Source organism: Sitophilus oryzae, unplaced genomic scaffold (genome assembly GCF_002938485.1).
Source record: "Sitophilus oryzae breed Bouriz unplaced genomic scaffold, Soryzae_2.0 scaffold_577_pilon_pilon, whole genome shotgun sequence".
NCBI classification, from domain to species: Eukaryota; Metazoa; Arthropoda; class Insecta; order Coleoptera; family Curculionidae; genus Sitophilus; species Sitophilus oryzae.
In genome coordinates, this window is record NW_022147170.1 from 944866 (window position 1) to 952558 (window position 7693).

The following is a 7693-nucleotide window of genomic DNA, read 5'->3' on the forward strand; positions in this document are numbered from 1 at the left end:
AAAATACCATTTACCTGTGACTTAAAATGACAAATACAACTGTCACTGTCATGCATCCTATTGTTGGACAAACTACATACCAATCAAAAAATATATTTAGATATTCAGTGCATTTGGTTCAGGAGTGAGTGTAAGCATCTTTAGAAGCCGCAAAACTGGGAAAACGGCAACCTAGTCAGAAGTTATATAGCGTCAAAGTTATAGCCTAAGAGCTGACGACATATTTAGAGAACATATTTTAGGCAAGTTAGAATAACTAAAAATGTGTAGTTTATTAACTGGTGAATCCAGAATCCTAAGTCTGGCTGGGGGGTTGGGGGTATTTCGCTACTGCGCAACCCATAACATTTGCAAAAAAATAAATCCAAAAAACATTCTTTAGGCAACTTGAAATTTGTTTATTCTTAAATTTTAGCATCTATTTAACCTAGAAATAAGTATGCCAGACTTTTTTTTCGGGTTTAAAGTGTAACCCGACCATTCCAACCAAGTGTTTATTAGATGATATTAAAAAATATGTGTTAATTGCCAGACGAATTCATTGGGATTTAATACTTGCCAGACGCAAATAAGATTTTAAATGAGCGCGAAGAAAGTCTTATGAGTGATGCGGCTGACGTAACAGCATTTTGGAGTCGTAAAAACTTACTAATAAAAAAAAAACTAACTAATATCGAATAAATAAAAAGAAACATTTTTTAATAAAAATGTATGATTGAAATCCTTTCAATAAGAAGACTTTTTAATTTAAGTATTTTGTATCTGAAAGAATAAAAAGACGAATAATTATTTAAAAATTAGCATAATATAAAATATATTTTTTTCAAACGTCACATAAATATAATTATTATTATACTTTTGTGACATATTATATTATTATTAATTTTTGCGACCTGATTGACAATATAAAAAAGTCATTTTAACGCCTAAGCATAAAAGTAAAGCACTTTTACTTACTTTTGAATCTATTTAGAAAGATTAACAATGGTACTTTAATAAAATTCCAGGATACTTATTTTTTTAGCACTGTACATGGTACCCTTTTGTCGGGACTACGTTTTCTGGTAAAACCACTTCTTTAAATTTTAAACCGTGTTGTTGGCGCACTTTTAAAAATTCTTTGCATTTTTGTAGTCTGCCTTCATCAAAAACAATAACTTTGGCACTAGTAACTTTTTTGCAAACTACAAACTTAAATGTTTTTTATCCATTGTGATTTAGTAGTTAGTAGCGAAATTAGTAGTTACTAAAATATTTATTTGCAGTAATTATTCTAAACTATTTACACTATGCACGTCAATATTTAATTTATAAATACATATTTGTACATGGTAACTTAATTCCAACAAAATAATCTCTGAATTAAAAGCCTGCAAATAATTGAAACCGAAAAAAAATTGTTTTTATGAAAATTTGAAGTACACCAAAATACTGTTACGTCAGCAGCATCGGCTGCCGACGGGTCTCAATAAACTATCTTTCTCGCGCTTATAGATACTCATAAGACTTTTTTGTCGCGCTCATTTAAAATCTTTATTCGCGTCTGGCAAGTATTAAATCCCATTGAATTCGTCTGGCAATTAACACATATTTTTTAATATCATCTACAGTGGCGTAGCTAGGTAACCAAGGGCCCCGGGGCAAATTAAAAAATGGGGCCCCACTGCTATGTAAACTGATTAGATTTTATCAAATAAAAATATGAAATATACAAATACTTTAAAATTCTAAGCTACTTAAGCTCTTTTTTGTGCACTGCAGTGAGTGCAGAAGTGACAGGAATTGTAAAGAATAATAACATTGCTGTAAATACTCGTACTTCCGTTAAGTCGCATTCTAGCACTCCATATTTGCTCATTACTTCCTTACAATAATAAAATGCATATATCACTATCCGTCAAATTGACAACACTGCCAACCTACAGAAAGAATTTAGGGGAATTCCCTAGGCATAACTCTTGGATTTCTCTCAACTGAGTTGTCATAATTAAAGTGGGGTTGCAACCTGTCATATTTATTTTGAAAATGGGAGAAATTTCCAAAAGTTCAGTTCGATCGAGATTTCTGGTAAGGATTCGAGGGCCCCCTGAGCTTGAGGGCCCCGGGGCACTGCCCCGCCTAGCCCCTAGGTAGATACGCCACTGATCATCTAATAAACACGCTATAAAAATTTTAGAATGCCTAAGGTATGTTTTCCAGGTATAATAATTAAACATATTTGGAATGGTCTGGTTACACTTTAAACCCGAAAAAAAAAGTCTGGCACACTTATTTCTAGGTTAAATAGATGCTAAAATTTAAGAATAAACAAATTTCAAGATGCCTAAAGAATGTTTTTTGGATTTATTTTTTTGCAAATGTTATGGGTTGCGCAGTAGCGAAATACTCCTAACCTCCCAGCCAGACGTAGGATTCTGGGTTCACAAGTTATTAAACTTTATTTTTTTTGTTATTCTAACTTGCCTAAAATATGTTCTCTAAATATGTCGCCAGCTCTCCGGCTATTATACCTTGTTATTCTATAAAGGAAAAACGGCAGGCAAGTCAAGAAAAAATGAAAGAACCAGGCAACTAATTGTTGAGTTCGTACGTTTAAAAAAATACCTTTATCAAGTTTTAACAGATCTCTATTACGCTATTTGTATAACTTTTTAATTTTTTAACATTTTCATTAAATCGTGCTTTTCTAAGACGAAAATTCAAAGAAAAAAAAACAGTGGTTCTAAAAATTTAAAGAAAGAAAAGTTTATAGACAGGAAATAAAGTAAAATAACTCAACTATTTTAAACTTATTAATTGAAAAACTGTAAAGAGAAAATCTATTTTTTTATCAAGTTCTAACAGCCTCAAAAATATGTGCACTTATTTAAGACTGACCCTGTATTTTATACGCCACTGATATTTTTGAACGTTAAGGTCAAACTTGATCGAGGAAGATCCTTCTAGTTTTTATCGCATATTTCTTCAGAAAAGATAACAAATACGGAAATCCCATAAAAAATGTTTTTTAAATGTTAGTTTCACAATACATTTTTCTTTTAATTAATTATTAATTTACAAAACAAAGCCAAATTGAACATATTATGAACAAACATCTTTTGTAAGAAATAAATGCATTACGTAAGAAATTTCTTTGCCGATAATATCTAATAAATATTCTAAAAATGCAATAATTTGAGATAAAATTTTAGTAAATAAAAATGCATTCACCATTTAGTCAAGAATATTGTTCATGTTTTACTGTCGTTCAATAGTTATATTTACTCAATAGTAATAATAATTTCTTAATAATAATTAACTATTTGTAAATTATTACAACTTGATATAAGTCTTTAGATGATAAAAATACTGTTATTTATAATACTAGCGCTATTATGATGATTCATAAAAATGGAATTTAGAGCTTTTCAATATATTGTTTTTATTAGAATATCGAGATTCGAAATATTGTTATGTAGTTACATGTATGCTATTAATGTTTCAATAACAATAATTTACGATTTGATTTATTAGAATGGGTCAAAGTTCAGACATTCATACCAAATTTGTCTATTATATATCGGGTGCGTCTCAAAAGTGGCTCACCCCTGTAATTTTTTTATTTTTTTTTTAGTTAAAAAAATGAAAGTTGGTATGTTTGTATATGCCATGACACCACAGGCCAGGACAAGACACTAAAAATATTAGACGATCAAATCTATTTTTCCAAGGCTCCTTGATGAAGAATTATTGTTTTTAACTCTAGATTGGATTTTAAAAAACAATTTTTTATTAAGCGAGAATGTCAAAAGTTGACATATGATATGTCATTCTATTCAGAATGTCATTTTCTATCGAATAAAGTAAAAAAATTCCGAGGCTGCCATTTAAAAATCAAAAGTTGTAGCAATTTCCGGTGAAACAGGAAGTGACTAAAAACAATTGAATACACCAATCAATCCTTAATTTATGTCATATACTATTATACCAAATCCCGTTTTTTAGCTGAAAAAATAAAAAGTTATAGGGATGAGTCACTTTTGAGACGCACCCGGTATAATTACATTTTTGACAGGAACGTCCTTCTATTTTTTATTGTATTAAATTTTTATAGAAGAGATACCAAATGCGGAAATTTCAATGAAATGTTTCTTAATTATAAATATACTTAAAAATAAATATTTTTTTTTCATTAAATTAATACTAGTTTACACAACAAAAAATTGAACATTAAACTGAAGGAAACTCTTTTACAACATTTGTATTTACTACGCATTTATATTCAGTACTTTAAAAATTAGATTTCTGAAAAATATACATTTTAAGATAGGGTTTTCTTTATAAAGAATTCTCACCATTATGTCAAGAAAATCTTGAAACAGGATCATATTTCGAAAAATCTTGGTTCTTTGTTTTTATGATATGATTCTAAATAACTATTTCTTTATTACATAATAATTTTGACTTATATAGTGTGTACCAGAGAAAAAAGCGGTTACAACAACTTCACATATAGCCAAAATTATTGCATATTATATCGTTTAAAAATATACGGAAAGGAATTTAAAGAATCTTTTTTTATACATAGCTTTGATAATCTGTAAAAACAGTTTTTTGTTAAAATGGATATGGTAAACAATGTTTATCGTTCAGACCCAATATTATTACAAATTCTTGCACATTTCGATTTGTGGTCTCTTGGGTTTCAGAAGAAATTTGAGCATTGTTTTGGCTTTAAATGCCTAGAAACATTATTTCACAGTTTAATAGAGTCAGAACAGTAACACTGTCTAAACAGGGCTACCGGCAAGTTGCAATAGCTGAAATTGTAGGAGTTAACCAAAGCGACGTTTCGCGAATATTAAAAAAATTCAGGGAGACAAACGAGGTTACAGACCGGCCTGGAAGAGGTAGAAAGAGAGTTACTACTGCTGTGCAAGACCGTCAAATCCCTAATTGCACGACGCAATCTCCTGCTTTCTAGTACTGCTATTAAAAATGAGTTAGCTCGCCTTAAAGGAGTAAATGTTTCAAGAAAGACCATAGCCAGAATTAAGACTCTATGACAGAAGATTACATTTAAGGAGGCCTCTACGTGTTGTGAAACTTAATTTACAGCACAAAATTACGGGACTACAATGGGCTGAGGAGATGAGAGCAAATGGACCTAACTGGAATTTCGTCATGTTAAGTGATGAAACAAGAACAGGCCTAGTGTCAGACTCGCGACGAACTTTGGTCTGGAGAGTATTTGGAAGACGAGCACGCTTGAATGCAGCTCAACCCCGTGTCCCGTTTCAAGGGGGAAGCAATATGGTATGGGCAGGTATAATGCACGGAGCTCCAACTCCTCTTATTTTTATTGATAGCACAATGACAGGTGCCTCATATCTTAAAGACGTTTTAGAGTCTATTATTGTGCGTCCATTTCGTATTCTTCCCCATTGCACTTTAGCGGTTCACGAATTTTGTGAGGAAGAGGGTATAAGAAAATTGTGGTGGCCACCGATGTCTTCAGATATGAATGTGATCAAGCATGCTTGGGAGTATTGCTAAAACGCCATATTGCATATAGGAGGCAATACAGACTACAGACTATTAGTGGTGAGAAATAATTAAAATTGTTTTCAATATTTTCTGTTTAAAATGAAATTTGTTTTTGTTGATTTTCGCTCATTATGAAATAAAATTATAATAACTGCCTAGTTGCACTTAAATTTTTAATTTTATATTAGTTCATGTAGTAAACCAATATGTCCAAAAATATAAAAAGAATCATATTAGGTCCAAAATAAAATAAAAATATCATTATATGCAATAATTTTGGCCATGTGTGTAAATATAATAAACGTAATATATGTATACGGTTACAACTAAAAAAACATGTATATTTCCAATTAGCATAAAAATATAGAGTAATACAGGTGCTATCAAAGATAACAATTTTTGCCATTGTTTTTTAATTTAATCAAATAAACGGTTAAAAAATATAAACACAAAGCAAATTTCATAAATATTCCTTGTTGCAATAATTATTCACATTCTATACTTTTAACAATACTGAATCATTGTCTATCACATTCAAAGAATTTTGTATGTTGTTGTCGTCGAACTATCTTAAATATGCTTAAAGACTTTACTACCTTTTTAGGAGTATTATTTATATGACTACAACATTCAAAAAAAATTTCTATGGCAAATGGCAAGACTCTTAGTAAACTACATAAGGCGTTATTCGTTTTCCTCTTAGTGCAATAAGTAATGCGACCTATTTTTCTAAAAAGGAATGCCAAATGGACTCACAGACTTACAGACAAAAAATATTTATTTAAAAAAATTCTTGTCATGTTTTTTTGATGAATATTAGGCACTTACAGGTACGGTTTGTGATAAAAAAATACCGAGAAAAAGTCCGTTTGTTGAACAGGAAGTAGGGATTTGCGTGCGAACTGTTGTGCCCGACATGTTCCCGGGAAAATTATCGCAAACGCCATTCACAGAATTTGGCGCCCGCATAAAAAACAACCGACGGGTAATCGTTCAAATGCAAATCGTTCAGCAAAAGACAATGTCGTTGGCATCTAAATAATGCCTCGACACGTAGAGACCATGCGAAAGGACGTACGTGAGGAAAAATGTTCGAATGAGTACATGCCATACATAATAATATTCGAATGATTCTATGATTGTAAAGTGGCAATAAAAAGAGATTTTTATTTTATAATAAGAACAGAAAGAGAAATATTATAAAACTATTTGTTTATACCAATTTTGTGAGCTTTTCCTTTTCTCGAAGCAACTCACGGCACATTTAACACTTTGTAACTTCATTATGGATAAAGCAGGAATTTTTATTTTAACCCTTTATAGGGCAGAACTAATTATTTTCTAGTTTGATCAAATTGATTTCAAAAATATATAAACTAGTAGAAAGGTATCCTATTTTCTTAATAACATTTTTCAAAAAGTTAAAAAGTAAGTGAGTTGGGGGGGGGGGTAGTTGATTTTTCAGAGACTGTTAAAGCAAATAGATAATAAGAAAAGATACATAAGATATACAGGGTGGTCCGAACTGTATTACGGAAACTTCGGCAGCATATTCTACAGATAAAAATAAGTAAAAAAGTTCGTATAAATGTATATCCTAAAATGCTTAGTTTCAGTAATACAGGGTGTGTAGAAGTTTCATTTTTATTTCGATTTTTTCTAAATAATTTCTGAAGTAACGTCAATATTTGGATGAAAATTGGTGTCCGGGTGTTTTTTGACATGAGAAATTTGATTATGATATCAATATGACCCCTACTAGTTGTGCGTTTTGAAGCGTAATAACTTTTTGTCCGTACCTGTATAAAATTACCGAGCGAAAAAATATACATTTCCAACACTTTTTACGTAAAAAATATTTCTTTGTAAAAATCGCAACGAGCAACCGTTCTTAAGATATTTAGAATGGAAATAGTCAGTACATGTCATTATTGACGAAAAATAAACACGTTGAGTAGATAGTTATTTCACTGAAATAATAAATTTGGGAAATTTTTATTTTTTTAAATTATTAATCATAACTTTTTCTGCAAAAAAATGATGATAAAACAGTTTCTGTTGAACTTTGGACACAAAAACATTTCAAATTTATGATTTCAATCTAATAACTATTTAGTCAACATGTTTAATTTATGTCAATGATGACAGGTATACACACAGGTACGGA